The sequence below is a fragment of the Gorilla gorilla genome, chromosome 3 (assembly GCF_029281585.2).
Source record: "Gorilla gorilla gorilla isolate KB3781 chromosome 3, NHGRI_mGorGor1-v2.1_pri, whole genome shotgun sequence".
Lineage (NCBI taxonomy): Eukaryota > Metazoa > Chordata > Mammalia > Primates > Hominidae > Gorilla > Gorilla gorilla.
This window is the reverse complement of record NC_073227.2, coordinates 203,960,382-203,982,311: the sequence shown is the minus strand read 5'-3', so window position 1 is coordinate 203,982,311 and position 21,930 is coordinate 203,960,382. Positions and strand designations below refer to the sequence as shown.

Below are 21,930 nucleotides of genomic sequence, written 5' to 3'. Positions count from 1 at the left end.
CCTCAGCCTCCCGAGTAGCTGAGACTACAGGCGCCCGCCACCACGCCTGGCTAATTTTTTGTATTTTTAGTAGAGACGGGGTTTCACCATGTTAGCCAGGATGGTCTCGATCTCCTGACCTCGTGATCCACCTGCCTCGGCCTCCCAAAGTGCTGGGATTACAGGCATGAGCTGCTGCGCCCAGCCTGCCTGGCTAATTTTTTAAAAATGTATTATTTATAGAGATGGGAGCTGGTTATGTTGCCCAGACTAGTCTCAAACCCCTGGGCTCAAGCAATTCTCCTGCGTCAGCCTCCCAGAGTGCTGGGATTACATATCTGAGCCACCACATTGAACCACTTCCACTTTTTTATGATAGAAGAAGGAGCATGAGGTCTTCTTGTCAATGGAGACTTGTCAAGAAGCCCTCCTGGTACCACGGGAATTAGCTCAGTTAGCCTGTGCACATGGACTAAATCTGCTTGTGGACATGCAGGATTAAATAAATATAACAGTAAAAGAAGAAATACTGAGGTCTAGAATCAATATTTACTCGTGGTATATTTGCTTGGGAAACTGATTTTAGCCTGTTGTCACAGTAAGAGTGGCAGTGCCCAGCACTCACTTCTATGGGAGACCAGACATAGGCTTGCCAAGATGAGGAAGGAGCCATCCCCTAGAAGGCGGGTGTGGCTGGAGAGTCGAAGATTAAGTGGAGGATCATGGCTGGGTGCCAGCCACGAGATCCTTTTCCTTGTCAGGTAGCAGCTGCAAATCCTCCTGGCTTCTGAGGTAAATATTCCTGCAAACTGATGAGTATCAGGAGCCATAGCTTCAGAGGAGGGATTTATCTCTCTGAAGATGCACTGGAGGACGGAATGTGGGGAGAACACAGAAGAGCAGCTCTCTTCCTTTGTGAGTCTAAAGACGACTCTGTTAGGATTGCACTTCCTGCTATAGTGCAGGACACAAAAATGTGGTGAGGCCAACAAGAGAGCAGTCTAATTTGCATTCGAGTCTGAGTTCAGAGCTTGTTTTCTGGGTTGGCAGGTGACTCTCCTCCACATGTCATTCAGCAACTCAGGCTGACAGGAATGATAGAAAGACAAGTCTACGGTTAGAGATTTTCTCTTAGGCAAGTGATATGGTTTGGCTGTGTCCCCACCCGAATCTCATCTTAAATTCCCATGTGTCGTGGGAGGGACCCGGTGGGAGGTAATTAAATCATGGAGGCAGGTCTTCCCATTGCCGTTCTCGTGATAGTGAATAAGTCTCGTGAGATCTGATGGTTTTAAAAACAAGAGTCTCCCTGCACAAGCTCTCTTCTCTTATCTGCTGCCATGTGAGACATGCCTTTCACCTTCAGCCATGATTCTGAGGCCTCCCCAGCCACGTGGAACTGTGAGTCCAATTAAACCTCTTTTTCTTCCCAGTCTCGGGTATGTCTTTATCAGCAGTGTGAAAATGGACTAATACAGCAAGTGAGGAGAAAATTTTACACATTATTAATATTATTATTATTATTATTTTGAGATAGGGTCTTGCTCTGTTGCCCAGGCTGGAATGCAATGGCATGATCTCAGCTCACTGCAGCATTGACCTCCCAGACTCAAGTGATCCTCCCACCTCAGCCTCCTGAGTAGCTGGGACCACAGGCATGTGCCACCATGCCTGGCTAATTTTTTTTTGTAGAGACATGGTTTCACCATGTTGGCCAGGCTGGTCTCAAACTCCTGGGCTCAAGTGATCCTCCCACCTCGACCTCCCAAAGAGCTGAGATTACAAGCATGAACCACCATGCCTGACCTACTCATTATTTTTTATCTCATTTCTTTTCCAAGAGTGGTGTCATTTGGGCACACCCAAATAAATGGAGTCATTCACTGAGGAGGCTGAAAAATGCCATCATCACTTGGACAGTCTTTTGAGAAAGTCTGGACTACATCTTAGGTAAGTGTTCAGAAGAGTTTCATGTACTGCTGGCTCTGAAATAGTGAAGGGCCTGAGATGTCACCCTCCTTGTACAGTCACACAGACACACACATACACGAGACACCCACGCAAGCAGAAACACTAGCCCTCTGGATCAGAGAAAATAAACACTTATTTCTTTAGAGAACTTCTTAGTGCCAGTTCTTAGGAGATACATTCTAAAGTATTTTTAGACTAAAAATGTCATGATGTCTGCAATAAATTTTTTGGTAACAGCTATATAAGATACAATTCACCCATTTAATTATACGTTTCACATTCATTTAAATTCTACATTTTAAATTATACATTTTCATTCATTTAAATTATTTACTTTTTTTGCATGTTTACAGAATCATGCAATCATCAAGACAATGAATTGTAGAACATTTTCATCACCTCCAAAATAAACTTTATACCCTTTAACTATCACCTCTCAATCCTTACAGCCCCCTGTAGCCCTAGGTAGCCACGAATTACTTTCAGTGTCTAGAGACATTCATATGCTAGACATTTTATATGAATGGAATCATACAATATGTGGTCTTTTATGACTGGCTTCTTTTATTTAGCATAATGTTTTCAAGGTCATCTATGTTGTAGCATGTATCAGTATGCCATTCCTTCTCACTGATAAGTCATATTCCGTTGTATAGATATACTACATTTTGTTTCTTCATTCATCGATTGATGGACATTTGGATTATTTTCACTTTATGACTATGATGAATAATGCTGCTATTAACATTCTTGTTTGTGTTTATGAATGGTCATATGTTTTTATTTTTCCTAGGGGTAGAATTGCAGTTGAGTGTTTCTATCATGAAAGGTTGTTGGATTTTGTCAAATGTTCTTTCTGCATTTATTGAGTAACTGTGTGGTCTTTGCCCTTCATTCTATTGATTAAGTGTGTTACATCAGTTGAGTTTTGAATGTTAAACTAACTTTGCATTCCTAGGACAAAACTCATTTAGTCATGGTGTATAATCCTTTTATATGTTGCTGAGTTCAGTTTGCTAATATTTTGTTGAGGATTTTTACATTTATATTCATAAGAGATGTTGGTCTGTAGTTTTATTTTCATGTGAAATTTTGTCTGGTTTTGGTATCAGAGTATTTCTGACCTCATAGAATGATTTAGGAAGTTTTCCCCACTTTTCTGTTCTTTTGGAAGAGTTTGGGAAGAATCGCTGTTAATTATTCCTTAAATGTTTGGTAGAATTCACCAGTGAAGCACCTGGGCCTGAGCTTTTCTTTGTGGGAAGTTTTAAAAACGTTTTATTACTAATTCAATGTTTTTGCTTATTATACATGCCATTTGAATTCTTCTTGAGTCAATTTTACTAGAAATTTATCTATTTCATCTAAGTTATCTAACTTATTGAGATACAGTTGTTCATAGTATTCCCTTATAATTATTTTTATTTCTTTAAGGTTGGCAGTAATGTCCCCTCTTTCATTTCTGATTTTAGTAATTTGAGTCTTCTCTCTATTTCTTGATTAATCTAGCTAAAGGCTTGTCAATTTTTTTGGTCTTTTCAAAGAACCAGCATTTGATTTTATTGATTTTCCCTGTTTTTCTATTCTTCATTTCATTAATTTCCACTTGAATCTTCATGATTCCCTTCTTTCTGTTTGGTTTATATTTAGGATGCTCTTCTTTTCCCAATGTCTTAAGGTGGAAGGTTAAATTATTGACTTGAGATCTTTCTACTTTTTATACAGGCATTTACAACTATAAAGTCCCATCTAAGTACAGTTTTAACTGTATCTCATAAATTTTGATGTGTTGTGTCTTCATTTCTGTTCATCCCAAAGTGTTTCATAATTCCCCTTGTGTTATGGGTTAAATTGTGTACCCCCTACGCCAAATGCCTATGTTGAAGTCTTAAGTCCCTGTGTCTAAGGTGTGACTTTATTGGGAAATAGGGTCATTGCAGATGTAATTAGTTAAAATAAGGTCACAATGGAGTAGGGCGGGCCAGGCCTCCAATATGACTAGTGTGCTTATAAAATGGAGAATTTTGGACAGACATGAATACAGGGAAAACGGTGATTGGAGTTATTTAGCCATAAGTCAAAAAACTACCAGAAGCTGGGCAAGAGACGGTCTTGGACGGTCTTTTGAGAAAGTCTGCACTATATCTTGGATCAAGGTACAGAAGGGTTCTATGTACTATTGGCTCTGAAACAGTGAAGGGTCTGAGATGTTACCCTACTTGCACAGTCACAAAAACACAGACACACACACACACACACACACACACACACGCAGAAACACTAGAACTGTGGATCAGAGGAAATGCCCATTTATTTACTTACAGAACTTCTTAGGAGCAGTTCTTAGAAGGTACATTCTAAAGTATTTAGGTTAAAAATATCATGATGTCTACAATACATTTTTTGTAATAGCTTTATAAGATGCAATTCACCCATTTAAACTAGAATAGATCCTTCCCTAGCATCTGTAGAGGGAGAATGGCCTGGCTAACACCTTGATCTTGAAATTCCAGACTCCAGAACTGTGAGATAATAATGTTTTTTAACTACTCAGTTTGTAGCACTTTGTTATGACAGCTCTAAGAAACTAATACTTTCTCTGATTTTTCTTCGACACGTTCATTTTTATATAGGAGTGTGTTGTTTAAGTCCACGTATTTGTGAGTTTCCCAAATTTCTCTCTGTCATTGTTTTCTAACTTGACTACATTTTAGTCTGACAACATACTCTTTTAATAATTTTATTCGTTTTAAATTTACTGAGGCTTGTTTTATAACCTAGCATATGGTCTACTCTGGAGAATGAGAAGAATGTGTATTCTGCAGTTGTTGGTTGTAGTCTATAGATGAGCATTGATCTATTTGGTTTATATTGTTGTTCAAGTATCTATCTCCTTGTTTACCTCATGCCTAGTTCTTTTTCTTTTCCTTTTTTTTTCGAGATGGAATTTCACTTTTGTTGCCCAGGACGGAGTGCAATGGCGGCTCACTGCAACCTCTGCCTCCTGGGTTCAAGCGATTCTCCTGCCTCAGCTTCCTGAGTAGCTGGGATTACAGGTATACACCACCATGCCCAGCTAATTTTTGTATTATTAGATGTAGAGATGTGATTTCACCATGTTGGCCAGGCTGGTCTTGAACTCCTGACCTCAGGTGATCCACCCGCCTTGGCCTCCCAAAGTGCTGGGATTACAGGTGTGAGCCACCGTGCCCAGCCTACCTTCTGCCTAGTTCTGTCCATTATTGAAAGTGGGGCATTGAAGACTCCAAATAGTATTATTCAATTGTCAATTTCTTCCTGTCTTAGTTCAAGCTGTTATAACAACGTATTATAGACTGGATGACTTATAAACAACAGAAATTTATTTCTTACAGTTATGGAGGTTGGAAATAGAAATCAGGGGCCAGCAGGTCAAGCTCTGGATAGGGGCCTTTCCAGACTGCAGACAGCTAACTTCTTGTTGTTTTCCTCAATGGCAGGAAAAGAGCAAACTAGCTCTCTGAATTGTCTTTTACTAGGGCTCAAATCCTATTCATGAGGGTTCCACCCTCATTACCTAAGTTAGGGCCCAAAGGCCCCAACTCCTAATACCATCACATTTTGGGGTTTGGAGTTTCAGCATATGAGTTATGGGGGACACAAGCATTCAGTCCATAACAGCCTTCATTTCTCTCGGTTTTTGCTTTATGTATTTTGGGGCTCTCTTGTTAGGTATATATGTTTGTAATTATTATATCTTCCTGATGGATTGACATTTTTATTATTATAAAGTGTTCCTCTTTATCTCTAATAGCATTTTCTGTTTTAAAGTCTATTTTGTCTGATATTAGTTCAGCCACTCCAGCTTTTTTATGGTTGCTTTTTAAATGGTTTTCTGTCTTTTACATATTTTTCTATCTATTTGCGTATTTTCCCTATCTCTTTTAGTTTCAGTGTATTTGTATCTTTGAGTCTAAAGTGTGTTTCTTATAGACAGTATATATTTGGATCTTTTAAAAAAAGTTTAGCCCAACAATTTCTGATTTTTGATTAGGTTGTTTAGTTCATTTATATGTAATATTATTGATATCGTTGGGTTTATGTCTGCCATTTTACTTTTCGTTTTCTGTGTCTCATGTCTTTTTTGTTCTTTATTTTCTTTATCCCTCCTTCACTGCTTTATTTTACAGTAAGCAAACATTTGCTTGTGTTATGATTTAATTCCTCTAATGACTTTTTTCACTATGTTAAGCTATTTTCTTAGTGATTGGTCTAGGCCTTCTGATATATTGGTTAACTAGTCAAGAGTTACTTCAGATTCTACATGAGACTTACACTAACTTAATTTCAATTAGATATATAAATGTCACTTCTTTTTGGCTCCATTCTCTTTCCCACCCTTCTGTGCTATTATTGTTATACATATTGCATCTATAAATGTTACAAACCCAACAATACATTGCTATAATTATGTAATTATAACATTTAATTATATGTCTTTAATTTTTTTCTGTTTTTATTTTAAATTTTATGTATTTTAAAGAAGCTGAGAGAAGAAGGCAAGTATATATTCATAGCATCTGTTATATTAATCTACCAATTTACCATTTCTAGTTCTCTTCATTTGTTCTTGTGGATTTGAATTACCCGTCTGGTGTCAATTCTTGACTCCAATATTCCCACTCACATCTTTAGTGCTGTTGTTGGCAAATACAGACTCCTTAACTTATAATGGAGTTGTGTCCCAAGAAACCCATTGTAAGTTGAAAATGAATTTTATACACCTAACCTACCAGACATCAAAGCTTAGTCTAGCCTGCCTGAAACATGTTCAGCACACCTACATTAGCCTATAGTTGGGCAAAATCATCCAACACAAAGCCTATTTTATAATAAACTGTTGCATAACTTATGTAATTTGTTAAATACTATACTGAAAGTGATAAACAGAATGGTTACATAGGTGCCATCATAAAGTTGAAATATTGTGGCCAGGCCTGGTTGTTCACACCTGTAATCCCAGCACTTTGGGAGGCTGAGGTGGGTGCAGAAAAGCATTTGGTCAAGATCCATTATATGATTTTTAAAAATTTTAGCAAATTAGGAATTTAAATAATCTCCTTAATTCAAGAAAGGGTATTTTAAAAATTGAAACAAACACCACGTTTAATGGCGCAGCATTAAGAGCTTTCCCTGTGAGACTGGGAAACAGACAAAAATGCTGATTATCACCTTTCCTATTCAACAGTGTTCTGTAGGTCTTAGCCAATGCAACAAGGGAAGATGAAAAAAATAGAAATACACAATTTGGAAAGGAAAATATGAAACTGTCATTATTTGCAGACAATATGATTTTTATATGTAGAATATCTATAAGAATGTACAGATATACTGTTAGAATTAATAAGTACATTTATTAATATTGGATCCAAGGTCAATTAAAAAATAAATTGTATTTTATATATCCCAAACCAATAAAACTAATTTACAAGTTATAACTTATAATATCATCAAAAAGGAAATATTTGGAAATACATCTAAAATGTTCAAGACATATGTAAAAATCTATTGAAAATATTATATCACTAAATTAAATTATTAATAATTAAACACAAATGAAAACTAAATAAATTGAAGGAAATACTAGACCTATAGATTTACTGTTTATTGATGTACTTTTTTTATAGATTATAAGACTCAATATTGCAAAATGTTAATTCTCCCCCATCTAACTTATAGATTCTAAACAATTTGAATTAAAAGCCCCACAATTTTCATTGCAATTTACAAGCTGACTCTAAAATGTATGTGGACATGCAAAAGACCAAAAATAGCCAAACCCAAGAATGAGAGGAAATTATTCTACCCTATAGAAAGACCTATAACGATACAGTAATTTTTAAAATTACAGTAATTGCACTAAGTGTGGGATTGGTACAAATGGATAAATAGACCAGTGGAACATAATAGAGAGTCTGGAAACAGAGCAACACATATACGGACACTTGAATTTTATAAATGCAGAGACCTGGTGGAAAAACAGTCATTTCAATAATGGGTGCTAAATTGATTGGTTATCTACTTTAAGAATAAAAGAAAACTTCACTCTTACTTTACGCTATACACAGAAATCAATTCTAGGTGGACTGTGCAATGTGGAAAGTAAAATGATAAAAAGCTTTTAGAAAATAACATAGGAGCATTTCCTCATGACCTGTGGGTGAGAAAGTTTTTTCGGACAGAAAAGGCGAAAACATTAAGTCAGAAGATTGATAAATCGGACAACCTAATAATAAGACTTTCTGTTCATCAGAATATCTCATAGAGGGAGTTTTTAAAGCTACAGAAAGGGAAAATATGTGGAATGCATATTACTAACGAAGAAATTGTTTCCAGAATTTACATAGAATTCCTGCAAATCAAAAAGAAAAAGATAAACAACACACTAGAAAAGTGGGCACAATTTTCTATTAGGCTATTTACAAAAGAAGATATTTAAGGGGCCAAAAAATGTAGGAAAAGATATTCAACCTTATTAGTTTTCAGGGAATTGCAAATTTTAAAAGCACAATGGGATACAACCCACTGAAATGGCCAAACTTAAAAAGGCTGATGCTACCAAGGAATAGGAAGAGATATGAGCAACTGTAATTCCCAAAAATGCCTGGTGGTAATGTAAATTGGTGCAACTTCTTTGTAAGACTGGCATTATCTATTAAAATTGAATATATGTATGTACTCTGTAACCAAACGATTTCACTCCTAGCTATGGAACCAACAGCAAAGCATACCCACTTGTGTCAAAAGACATGAACAATAATGTTCTTATAACATTAGTCAGCCAAAACTAGAAACAACCAAAGCCCATCAAATATAAAATGGATACATAAATTGTGAGTGTGTTCATCTGGTTATAATTCATCAAGCTGAACACTTTATGATTTTCTATATAGTGCACATTGCTATACTTCATGTATACTTCATATGCTATACATCAATTAAGTGGGGTGTTGCATTTTTTTTAAACCTGGTCTGGGGAACTGAGCAGAGTTTCAGCTGAAAGACACAAATCAGTGTCATTTCAGCTCAAGTGATCAAAGCCTCTACCAATTTCACCGCATGGAAACTTAAAAAAATTTAAGACTTTTTTTTTTTTTAAGGAGGAAACAAACTCTTTTAAAGTCTGACCCTGCATGCCGAAAGCTATGAAATGATGACAAATGATGACGTAGATCTTTGTCTATGCTCTAACATTCGGACATGATATATGATGATATTTCAATGATATTATCAATGATAACTGGGAAATATCTCAGATGAGGTTTCTGACCTTCCTTACTCATTTATTGAACTCTTGGTTACTTTTCATATTTGCAAATTACTGCTAAGCACATACTAGCATTAAGTACATCAACATTCCTCAGAACAAATGTTAGAGCGAATACAAAACCTGTCCTCTTACCTAGAACATATGGTTTTAACAACAACAATGATAATTTTTCATGTACCAGAGATGAACAGTTTGGCTTCTGTCTTTTTAATGAATTCAATCTGTTCTTAGTCCCAGGCTTGTAGTATGCCTCTTTCTTTCTGAATGGCTCTCAAAAATGAAATGACAATCTGTAGATGCTTCCCTTTACCACCAAGGGTAGTAATGTTTTGGAAGACATGGGAACAGATGAAAGTATTTGGTTCTGGGAATGAAAATTACAGATGGATAGAATCCCATTACAATGAGCTTCATTGGCATTTTCTGTTGAACAATTAGCCCTTGCCTAAGTGGAAAGGCTTTCCACCACATTCTGAAGGGAGCAAGGCAAAGTGGGATTTTATTTATTCCAGAAAGAAAATTTCGTATTTCCAGCCTGTTTAAGTTTCAGATAGGTGTGTTCCTTTTCCAGACAAGACGCTTTTTCACATCTAAGGCTAAGGGTCTGTGTGTGTGTGTGTGTGTGTGTGTGTGAGAGTGTGTCTGTGTGTGTGTGAGTGTGTGTGAGAGAGTGTGTGTGTGAGAGTGTGAGAGAGTGTGTGTGAGTGTGGGTGTGAGAGTGTCTGAGTGTGTGTGAGAGTGTGTGAGTGTGTGCGTGTGTGAGTGTGTGAGTGTGTGTGAGTGTGTGTGAGAGTGTGTGAGTGTGTGTGAGAGTGTGTGAGAGTGTGAGAGTGTGTGTGTGAGAGAGTGTGTGAGAGAGTGTATGAGTGTGTGAATGTGAGACTGTGTGAGAGCGTGTGTGACAGTGTGTGAGAGTGTGTGTGTGAGTGTGTGAGTGTGTGTCTGTGAGAGTGTGTGAGTGTGAGAGTGTGAGAGAGTGTGAGTGTGTCTGTGTGTCTGTGTGTGAGAGAGTGTGAGAGTGTGAGTGTGTGAGAGAGTGTGTGTGAGTGTGTGTGAGAGTGTGTGAGAGTGTGAGAGAGAGTGTGTGAGTGTGTGTGAGAGAGTGTGTGAGTGTGTGAGTGTGTGTGAGAGAGTGTGTGTGAGAGAGTGTGTGTGTGTGAGAGAGAGTGTGTGTGTGTGTGTGTCTGTGTCTGTGTCTACACAATATGTATTCCTGGACCTGGGCCTGGAGTATAAATGTGAATATAAATTAGATATTTATTAGGGATTCTTATTTACTTCATTACTTTGTTTAACAAATGTTTTAAAAGTCCAATTAATTTAATCTAATTTTTAATATAGCAGAAGCTGCATGCCATAAGATTGCATGACAAAGTGCTATAAATGATATAATTCATTTGAAGCAAGATTTTGTAAACACATGCACAATAAAAATCGCCAGGTGTCTCTTATTTTGTAGATGTTGTCATTAGTCAAAAGTAAGCAACATGCAAGTAAAAATACAAAAAAAGACATGTTATAAAATAGTCCACAATATTGACTGCACACCTCCTTTTGGTGGATGCTCTCAGACCTTTTAGAATAAAACATACTGAAATACCACCAGTTATTCTGTGTTCCTCTGTTCACAAAGATTCTGGGCTTGGCCAAGCTTTGCTCAAGAGCCTTTTCCTAGGCCCATCTGTGTACTTCCTTGTAAAATCCAGTTTTAGAAAAAGAACCCTTCTAAGTAAAGTTAGCCAAAACCTCCCACCCTCCGTGTCTGATCATCCTTGATATCTGATCGGGTTCCTCATCCTCCATCAGCCCCCAGATGATGTCTGATTCCCCTGGCTTGCCTTCTGCAAGAATCCTATTAGGTCAGGTTAGCCAGAATCCCCCTTACCCTGACATTTCCTCTTAGTAATTTTCTATCCACTGACCACCCCCCGCCATTCCTTGGCCAAAAGTTCACTTGCCCACGCTATGTTCAGAGTCGAGGCCAATTTCTCCCCACCATAGCAAGACTCCATTGTAGCGGTCCCAAGACTATCACAATGGTCCTGAATAAAGTCTGCCTTATGGCACTTTAAGAGGCATCATTGGATAAATTTTCTTTAACGCTATCATTAGTTATACTTAGTCCTTAAAAGGCAATATACTACTACTCAGAAGCCCAAAGAACACATGGTTTCTTTTCTATTATTGATATAATCTTGTTCTCAAACTTCCAGTCTATGTGTGTAGGATGCTTGTGGAAGGAGGAGAAACGGCTTGCCAAGTAAAGCTATCTCTTCTGGTTTGAATACTCTAGTCCAGGTAAATGTTTGGGTATTCCAAGGTTTTCCCCTTTCCCTTCTCTTCCCTAAGACAGTGTTTGGATATAGATGCTTAGTGAGGGCTGTCTCAGGGTGGTGAGGAGATGGGGGCCTCAGGTCCCCAAGCCCAGCTCCTTGTGCTGCCTTCTGGATGATTGCTTGCCTCATTGTTGATGTCTCTAGTTACCTGCTCCCTGTGCACAGATGGCACTCACTGGTGACACTTGTGGCTCATGAATTTGTTGTCTATTATTTTGGCTGACCAGGGCCAATAGACACCCCTCGCTTTGAGTCCTGTCAGCTCTGGCTGGCATTTCTGGCTGCTATGGCTCTTAATTGTGTCCTCCAGAAGGGAGGAAAAGAATTTTCTCTCTACCCTTTATAGTTCTGAACTATAGTGCTTAGTTCATAGTTCCTGTAACAAAAGACAGATTAGCAAGATAAAAATGAATAGAGGTTTATTAACATGTGTACCTCATGTATACAGTGGGAAAAAAACAGGGAAGTGAATCTCTAGACTAGTTCTCCAAGAAGGAGTCTAAACTTCGGACTTAAATGCTGTCCCTTGTCTGAAACAAAGAGATGGCCAAGAAAAGCTCCTTAAATAAAGACAAGGTTTGTTACGCAGATTTCAGGTGATGCCTTCACCACTGCTCAAGAGTGTCCGGAGATTTAACCATTCTTTCCTTCCTGGTGCAGAGAGGGAGCATCCCACCAGGTGGAAAGAGGTCCTTTATAGATGTAAATTACTTTTACAGAAGGACAACTTTTCAGAGTTGAATTTATGTCTGCAGTTTCTCAAAATAACCAGCTCAAAATAATCAATGTGCCAAAGAGGTGTATTTTGGGGTGGCATATTCTGGTCTCCTCTAGTCATATTTTGGGATAGTGGGTTCTGAGCATCATCATTCCATCTGCTCTTGCTTTCTTCCTTTTCTTTCTCTTTTCCTTCCCCCATCACCCTCTCCTTCCCTTCTTTCTCCTCATCTACTCATACTTATTGGGTACCCAGTATAAGCACACACTCTACTAGGCACAGGGAATCTATAAATAACCCTGAGGACTGAACTCTGATCTTTTTTCTCCTGTCCAAATTCCTATATAAGGGGCCTGGGGAGTTAAACCCTATAAACCATAAAATCTTGTTAAACAGATTTTTTTTTCTTAAAAAGAACTTTTTTCCCTATGGAAAAATCTGTATTTCAAATTCATGTTTACTATTAAATACAGAAATCTATCTTTCTGAATGAGGTTGCTTAAGTTCCAAATTATCCTAAAAACCCAGCACCCAACTGATGTATTGAAAACTCTAGGCTTGGACAGGTGTGGTGGCTCATACCTGTAATCTCAGCATTTTTGGAGGCCAAGGTGAGTGAATCACTTGAGGCCAGGAGTCTGAGACCAACCTGGCCAACATGGCCAAACTCCAACTCTACGGAAAATACAAAAACCAGCCAGGCATGGGGCACATGCCTGTAGTCCCAGCTAAATGGATTTTAAAAAGTTAACCTGGTGTAATGTGGCTTACTTTCCAACCTAATTCTGGTATAGCATCACAAGACAGGAGCAGACCTCCTTATCTTAACTCAGGCATTCCTTTCCAAGTCTTTAGGCAAAGCTTAAATCTCTCAACCAATTGTCAACAAAAGAATCCCTAAAACCCACCTATGGCTTGTAAGCCCCTATTTCGAGATGTCTCGCCGTTTTGGACTGAACCAATGTATCCCTTCTGTGTATTGATTTATGATATTGTCTGCAATTCCTGTCTCCCAGAAATGTATAAAAGCAAACTGTAACCTGACTACCTCGGGCACACTTTCTCAGGAACTCTTGGGATTGTGTAGACCCGGGCCATGATCACTCCTAATGGCTCAGAATAAACCTCTTAAAATATTTTGATAAAATTTGGTTTTTCTATCAGCCAACACTAAGATGCCTGCTCCTTGGAGCTTACATTTTAATGGTGGGAATCAGATAATGAGCAACAAGCAGAAATAAACAGATAGTATGTTAGAAGGTGATGAGTGCACTGAGAAAGAAAAAAAATTGAAGCAGAGTAAGTGATATCAGGTGCCAAGATGCAGGGATGGGGCAGGAATAGTGTTCCATGAAGTAACTGGGACAGGCAGGAGCAGCCAGGTTTTGTGGGACCCAAAGCTTATACAATTTGAAGGGCCCTCCTCCTTAAAAAGCACAAACTTGGGGCCGGGCGCAGTGGCTCACGCCTGTAATCCCAGCACTTTGGGAGGCCGAGGCGGGTGGATCATGAGGTCAGGAGATCAAGACCATCCTGGCTAACACGGTGAAACCCCGTCTCTACTAAAAATACAAAAAATTAGCCAGGCGTGGTGGCGGGCACCTGTGGTCCCAGGTGCTGGGGAGGCTGAGGCAGAAGAATGGCGTGAACCCAGGAGGTGGAGCTTGCAGTGAGCCGAGATTGCGCCACTGCACTCCAGCCTGGGCAACAAAGCAAGACTCCGTCTCAAAAAAAAAACAAAAAACAACACAAACTTGGAACACAAATTAGTCCCTAAAGTTAATATTTGACAATAGGTGAAAGATTTATACCAGCTGAAGGGAAATCAGAGTTTTGAATATGTATTTAGAATTAGAAAAGATTGCAAGTAATTACTGTAACAATGGCATTACAGGTCCCTATGTTCTGATTAGGCAATTTCCCAGGAATACTGACATAGAAATGCTTTCCAATCATAAACTGGCCTCACCTCTCCATGTTGTACAACTACGAGCAACTTCTAGCACACACAGGGCCTGTGGGAATTATGTACCCCAAAACTGAAGCTTCACTAGCTTCCCAGATCAATGTGCCTTTGCAGCTGTGTCTCACTGAGAAGGGGTATTTGTCCAGGAGAGAGAGAGTTAGCCAAGCGTATAGATACCAGGAAGAAAATTGTCACAGAAAGAGGAAACACATTCCATCCAGAGCCTCCATCTGTGCCATAGGGGCTGCTCCATTCATGGGCGTTTTAGCAAGTGTTGGGGTGGCAAGGGAAGAGGCTGGCTAGCATCAGTTGGCTGTGCCATACTTTCTGCCTCCTTGCTGAATGCCTCTTCCGCCATGCAATGCAAAGATCTTCATAGTTTGTGTCCTCTTCCCCAGATCTATCCATATGTATGTCTCTTCCCTAGACTTCCTGGTTCCCATTTTTCAAACTTATTCCTTCCATGTCCTTAACAAACCAGCAAAAACCATTCTGAGAGTCCACAACCCAAAAGCTTATGCCTAAGATTCCATGTGTACACTGACCTTGAACCATGTTCTTCTTGATACAAAGGTATCACTAGGTGCTTTGTCCAGTGCTTGGCCCAGTGGGAGGACTTTTTCCTCATCACCATCTTTCAGGGCCACCTTCGGGTAGATCTGTAAAGTAGCAGTAGGCTATTTTTAGCTGGGATCAACATACTCCACTGACTCATCTTTGAGCCAGGCCATTTTTTCTCTCTGTCCTCTGGCCATCAGTGTGAGATGAGGGAGGGATGACGGTGCACATATTCTTTCTTAGAGCTCTCATAAAATGTGCCACAAACTGGATGGCTTAAAACAATAGAAATTTATTATCTCACAGATCTAGAGGCTGAAAGTCTGAAATTAAGGTGTCAACAGGGCCAAAGTCCCTCCAAAGGCTCTAGAAGAGAATGCTGTGCTTCCTCTAGTTTCTGGGGGCTTCATGTGTCTTGTGGCAGCGTAACTCCCATTTCTCCCTCCTTCTCTACGTGGCCTTTCTCTTCTTCTTCGTCTTTTTTTTTTTTTTTTTTTGAGAGAGGGTCTTGCTCTGTCACCCATGCTGGAGTGCAGTGGCACGATCTCGGCTCACTGCAACCTCCGCCTTCCGGGTTCAAGCAATTCTTGTGCTTCAACCTCCCAAGTAGCTGGGATTACAGGCCTGCACCACCACGCCAGGCTAATGTTTGTACTTTTAGTAGAGATGGGGTTTCGCTGTGTTGGCCAGGCTGGTCTCCAATTCCTGGCCTCAAGTGATCCACCCACCTCAGCCTCCCAAAGTGCTGGGATTACAGGTGTAAGCCACTGTGCCTGGCCCCCACATGGCCTTCTTGTAAGGACACCATTCATTGGATTTAGGGCCACCCTAATCTAGTATGACCCAATCTTAACTAATTATGTCTGCAAAGACCCTATTTCCAAATAACGTCACAGTCGGAGGTTGATGTAGACATGAATTTGGGGGGATGCTGTTGAGTATAGCGCAGGAGGGTTAGGTAGCATTGGGTCTGGGTGGCTGGGTTTGACAGCTCACTTGTGGCCTCTGTACTAGCTCAAGCCTGATCTCAAACACACTGCTCCCATCATACGGTGGAATCCTGCTGGAATCACCAACAATATGTCTGGTGGTTTGCTGGCTCCTAAGAGGCAGTTCTGGTGTCAGCATCACTTGATGTCCCACGTGAGACACTCAGTTTTCACCAGGGTCAGGGTCCCCTAGCATGAAAGGTGCTGCTTTTCGAATGGTGTATACTTTCATCTGGCAGATGACATGGCCTTGCTCCAGGATTCTAGGGTTCTGTGCTGTATCACTTCTACAGGGAATTTCCAGAGACTTCATGTAACGTCTTTGTCTACTGTAGATACTTCCAGAACCAAGGGATCTTCCAGGACATGAGGCCCAAGCAGCAGGCCTGTTTGCCTCCTAGGCTGAATCTGCTTCAGAGCGCTCTCTTGTTCTGGACCCCAGCCAAAACCAGCAGCACTGAGCCAGCCAATAAGTTGGTCATAGAGATGATCCCAAGCATGGAGTATGCTGCTTCCCAAACCAAAGAGGCTTACTAAATATTGCACTTTTTTCTGCATGGGCCAAGATATAAGGCGAAATAACTTGTTTTTTACCTTGGAGGGGATATTGCAACACGCCCCAGACGACTGGACTCCTAATAACTGCAGCATTGTGTGAGGCACCTGAATCTTTCTCATCTCTCTCTCATCCCCTGGAGCACGTGTGTCCTACCAGGGCGTCTAGGATATTTATCACTTCCAGCTTATCAGGTCTGATGAACACAATGACATCAATAAAGTAGACCAGTGGGCTGTTCTATGTAACAGCAGAACTCTTCTGACTGTATTTTCAGAACTAATGTAGCCCTGAGACAGGGCCATAAATGTTCACTGTTGTCCATCTCAAGTGACTGCAGTCTGCTTCTGATCCTACTTCCTGATGGGTGTGAGAAAAGAACACATTTGCAAAGACCGTGATGGTCTGTTCTAGAGAAGACACTTCTGGATTAACAGCTTCCACTGGGGCTATCACCTAATTATGTTTGTAGAAGTCTACTGTCATCTGTCATGAGCCATCTGGTTTTTACAGGGGCTAGACTGGTAATAAAATGGGGATATAGGCCAGGCGTGGTGGCTCATTCCTGTAATCCCAGCACTTTGGGAGGCCAAGGTGGGTGGATCACTCGAGCCCAGGAGTTCAAGACCAGCATGGGCACCACGGCAAAACCCTGTTTCTACCAAAAAACAATACAAAAATTAGCTGGGCATGGGGGTGCGCACCTGTGGTCCCAGCTACTCAGGAGGCAGAGGTGGGAGGATCGCATGAGCCTGGGAGGTCAAAGCTGCAGTGAGCCAAGATTGTGCCACTGCACTCCAGCCTGGGCAACAGAGCTAGGCCTTGTCTCAAAAAAAAATGGAGATGTAATGAAGACCACCACCGTTGTATCCTTTGAAGTCTCCGAAGATTGCCTTAATCTCTGCCATTCCATCTGTTCTGTTGTGCTATTGTTTCTGATTGGCCACCGCCTGCTATAAGTAGGATACTACTCCTCTTACTTCACAAGTCACAGAGTCAAGTGGGGATATTGCCAGTGGCTCAGTGTGCCCACCCAGGTCATGGATTCTGGAACCAGGATGATGACCACCAAATGAGTGTGAGGGAGCCCCACTGTAAGATGGGCCTAGGCTAGAACCCCATTTTTTCACCTTGTCTACATATGGTCCTACTAATGAGGGGGCATGGTGACACTGGCGTTGTTCACTCAGCTGACCTCTACTTTTTCATCAGCCATTCTTTTTTTTTTTTTTTGAGGCAGAGTCTCACTCTGTCACCCAGGCTGGAGTGCAGTGGCGCGATCTTGGCTCACCATAACCTCTGCCTCCCGGGTTCAAAGAACTCTCCTGCTTCAGCCTCCCAAATAGCTGGGATTACAGGTGGCCGCCACCATACTCAGTTAATTTTTTTGCATTTTTACTAGAAACGGGGTTTCACCATGTTGGTCAGGCTGGTCTTGAACTCCTGACGTCAGGTAATCCACACCCACCTTGGCCTCCCAAAGTGCTGGGATTACAGATGTGAGCTACCACGCCCGGCCTTCATCATCCATTCTTGATGCCTTTGATTGCATATGTCAAGCAATACCCTGTTGGTTGCACACGCACCCAAGCTCCTAGGAATGCCATTGTGTATTAGCCCTCTACTTAGGCCCCTGTGGGTAAGGGCAGTAGTATCATATACTGCCCTCAAAATCCTCTGTGCTCTGCCTAGTTGTATTAGTGCATTCTCGCACTGCTATAGAGAACTACCTGAGACTGGGTAATTTATACAGAAAAGAGGTTTACTGGCTTTACAGGAAGCATGGTGCTGGCATCTGCTTGGCCTCTAGGGAAGCCTCGAGAAGCTTACGATCATGACAGAGGGCAAAGGAGGAGCAGGCACATCACATGGTGAAAGCAGGAGCAATAGAGGGAGAGTGTGGCAGGGGAGGTGCCACACACTTTTAAATGGCCACATCTCATGAGAGCTCACTGTCATAAAGACAGCACCATGAAGGATCTGCCACCATGATCCAAACACCTCCCACCAGGCCTCACCTCCAGCATTCAGGATTACAGTTCAACTCGAGATCTGGTTGGGGAGAAATATCCAAACTATATCATAGGCTTATTCATATCGTATGTCTATTTCTTCTTTTGTGAGTTTTGGCATATTGTGTTGATATGGACAGGAGACAGGGAAATAAATACTGGGTAGAAGAGGGCAGTTCCCCAGCCAAGGCCCTACCCCCAAGCCTGGAAACCTATGGCCCTAAATGGGAACAGGCATTCCTTTTTTTGTACCCAAAATTTGCCTTTTGGCCCACCATGCCCCCCTCTCTTGTATCCATATAAATCCCAAACCCAGGCTCCACTAGCAGATGAGCAGATGAGCAGACAAACAGAAGAGCGGAGGAGCAGAAGAGTGGCACAGCAGAGGAGAGAAGAGAAGGAACGTCTGAACGTTGAAAGGAAGTCAGCTGGGGATGGTCAGAGAGATCGACCGTGGGACAGCCAAACTCCAGGGGAAAATCATCTTCCCACTCCATCCTCTTTCCAGCTCCCCAGCCACCCTGCTGAGAGCCACCTCCATCACCCAGTAAAATCCCCACATTCACCTTCCTTCAAGTCCATGTGTGACCTGTTTATTCCTGGATGCTGGACAAGAACCCAGGTACCAAGAGGGCACTGAGCTGATTAACACTTAAGCTGTCTGCGAATGGTAGAGCTAAAAGAGCACTGTATTATGCCCACTGGGCATGAGAATTGAAGACACTCACCCCTAGATGCTACTGTGGGGCCAGAGCCCAAAAGCATTTGCCCCAGTTCCTGCACCTGTCCATCTGTGTGCTCCCCCTCCCATAAGGGGTTTGAGTGCGCATGGTGGCCGAACAGACAAGCCACAACCCTGTCACATGTCCTGTGAGGGAGGTCAGGGAACTCTCCCATTTCAGTATCTTTCAAGGAAATGGTCCATTTAATCTAAGTTATCAACTTTGTGAGCATGGAGTTGTTCATAGTATTTCTTTATACCATTTTAGTGTCCATGGATCTATAGTGATGCCCCCTTTTTTATTTTCAGTATTAGTAATTTATGGCCTCTCTTGTTTTTGCTTAGCCTGTTTAGAAGCTTATCAATTGCACAGGTATACATATGTAACTAACCTGCACAATGTGCACATGTACCCTAAAACTTAAAGTATAATAAAAAAAAAGAAGCTTATCAATTTTATTAATCTTTTCAAAGAACAAATTTGGTTTTGATTTTCTATATTGATTTTGTGTTTCCAATTTCATTGATTTCTGCTCTAATTTTTGTCACTTTATTATGCTTACTGTGGATTCAGTTTGCTCTTCTTTTTCTTGTTTTCTAAGCCCAAAGTTTAGATTCTGATTTTAGATGTTTCTTTTTATCATTGTATGTATTCAATGCTACACATTTTCCTCTAGGTGCTACTTTGGGTATATTCCACACATTTTGAAAAGTTGTGTTTTCATTTTCATTTAGTTCAAAATATTTAAAAATTTCTCTTGAGATTTCTTTTTTGATCCATGTGTTATTTAAAAGTGTGTTGCTAATTCTCTGAGTATTGAAATTTTTCCAGCTATGTTTTTTTTTTTTTCTTTTTGAGACGGGGTCTTACTCTGTCGCCCATGCTGAAGTACAGTGACAAAATCACAGCTCCTTGCAGCCTCAGCATCCCAGGCTTAAGCAATTCTCCCAACTCAGGCTCCTGCATAGCAGCTGGGACTGTAGGAGCCTGTCACCACACCCAACTTTTTTTTTTTTTTTTTTTTTTTTGTAGAGATGGGGGTCTCGCGATGTTGCCCAGGTTAGTCTCTAATTCCTGGGCTCAAGTGATCCTCCCACCTCAGCCTCCCAAAGTGCTGGGATTACACGCATGAGCTATGCCATCTGGCCCCCAGCTATGTTTCTGCTATTGATTTCTTTCTCTTTTTTTTTTGAGATGGAGTCTCGCTCTGTCGCCAGGCTGGAGTGCAATGGCGTGATTTCGGCTCACTGCAACCTCCGCCCTCTAGAGTTCAAGTGATTCTCCTGCCTCAGCCTCCTGAGTAGCTGAGACTACAGGTGTATACCATCATACCCGGCTAATTTTTGTATTTTTAGTAGAGACAGGGTTTTGCCATGTTGGCCAGGCTGGTCTTGAACTCCTGACCTCAAGTGATCTGCCCACCTCAGCCTCCCAAAGTGCTGGGATTACAGGCATGAGCCACTGCACCCAGCAGCTATTGATTTGTAATTTAATTCCATTGTGATCTGAGAGCAGACATATGATTTCTATTCTTTTAAATTTGTTAAGGTGTGTTCAATGGCCCAGAATGTAGTGTATCTTGTTGAATTATCTGTATGAGCTTCAGAAGAATGTATATTCTGCTGTTGTTGAATAAAGTAGTCTACAGACATCAGTTATATCAAATTGATTGATGATGTTGAGTTCAATTATGTCTTTACTGATTTCTGCCTATTGTATCTGTTCATTTCTGATAGAGGAGTGTTGAAGTCCCCCACTGTAGTAGTGGATTTATCTGTTTCTCCTTGTTCAGTTTTTTACTTGTTAGGATGAAATGGCACTTCCAAACTTTTGATGTGCCAGAATGGAAGCTGGAAGTCTGACTGCTATTTCTTATCTAATATTCATTACTTATTTTTAGTTTATACATATTTTTTGAGACAGAGTCTTGCTCTGTCGCCCTGGCTGGAGTACAGTGGCGTGATCTTGGCTCACTGCAACCTCAGCCTCCTGGGTTCAAGCAATTCTCCCTGCCTCTGCCTCCCGAGTAGCTGGGATTACAGGCACCCACCACCACGCTTGGCTAATTTTTTGTATTTTTTAGTAGAGATGGGGTTTCACCATGTTGGCCAGGCTGGTCTCGAACTCCTGACCTCAGGTGATCCGCCCACCTTGGCCTCCCAAAGTGCTGGGATTACAGGTGTGAGCCACCATACTCGGCACATTACTTATTTAGTGGATACAAAACTAGAAGGACTTTCTTATTTGTTGTTTCAACATAAAATACATACGATTTATATATAAGAAACATAAGATTTCTAATAAGAAACATAAGATTTCTAAGGACTTTTACAAGTTTGGGTGCAATCCTTGCTTCACAATTCCATTTTTTCCTGTAAAATTTTAAGTAATTCAACTGTGTGTCTCCCACTTATGGGAATTTTCAGGATCTCAAGCCTCATGTTCAAGCAGATAATACTGTAGCTTCTACATTATATATGTGGGCATGTATGTCAGTGGCAATCATAGTGCAATTTGAGTCCCCTAATGGATATTCCTGTTTTTTTCCCCAACCAACTTAGCTCAAAATTTCCACACATTCTTTTTTTTCATTTTTAATATTTTAAGTTATCCTTTTACATCATCTCTTATAACTATGGCTTTCTATTTCCCACTGTCATCACCCTAGTTGATATTTAGATTCTTGCAAAAGCCTCCTACCTGGCTGGGAATTGAACAATGAGAACACTTGGACACAGGAAGGGGAACATCACACACTGGGGCCTGTCGTGGGGTGGGGGGAGGGGGGAGGGGGAGGGATAGCATTAGGAGATA

General features: G+C 40.9%; 1 long non-coding RNA gene across 1 annotated transcript in view; it reads left to right on the top strand.

The window, feature by feature from the left end:
* The window catches only part of LOC129532988 (uncharacterized), a 34,739-nt gene extending 15,499 nt beyond the window's left edge, over nucleotides 1-19,240 (top strand). The window contains exons 3-4 of the long non-coding RNA XR_008678979.2: nucleotides 1,821-1,929; nucleotides 18,711-19,240. This is a non-coding gene — a long non-coding RNA (uncharacterized lncRNA). The remainder of the gene's footprint in view (nucleotides 1-1,820; nucleotides 1,930-18,710) is intronic.
* Nucleotides 19,241-21,930: the final 2,690 nt, after the last annotated feature.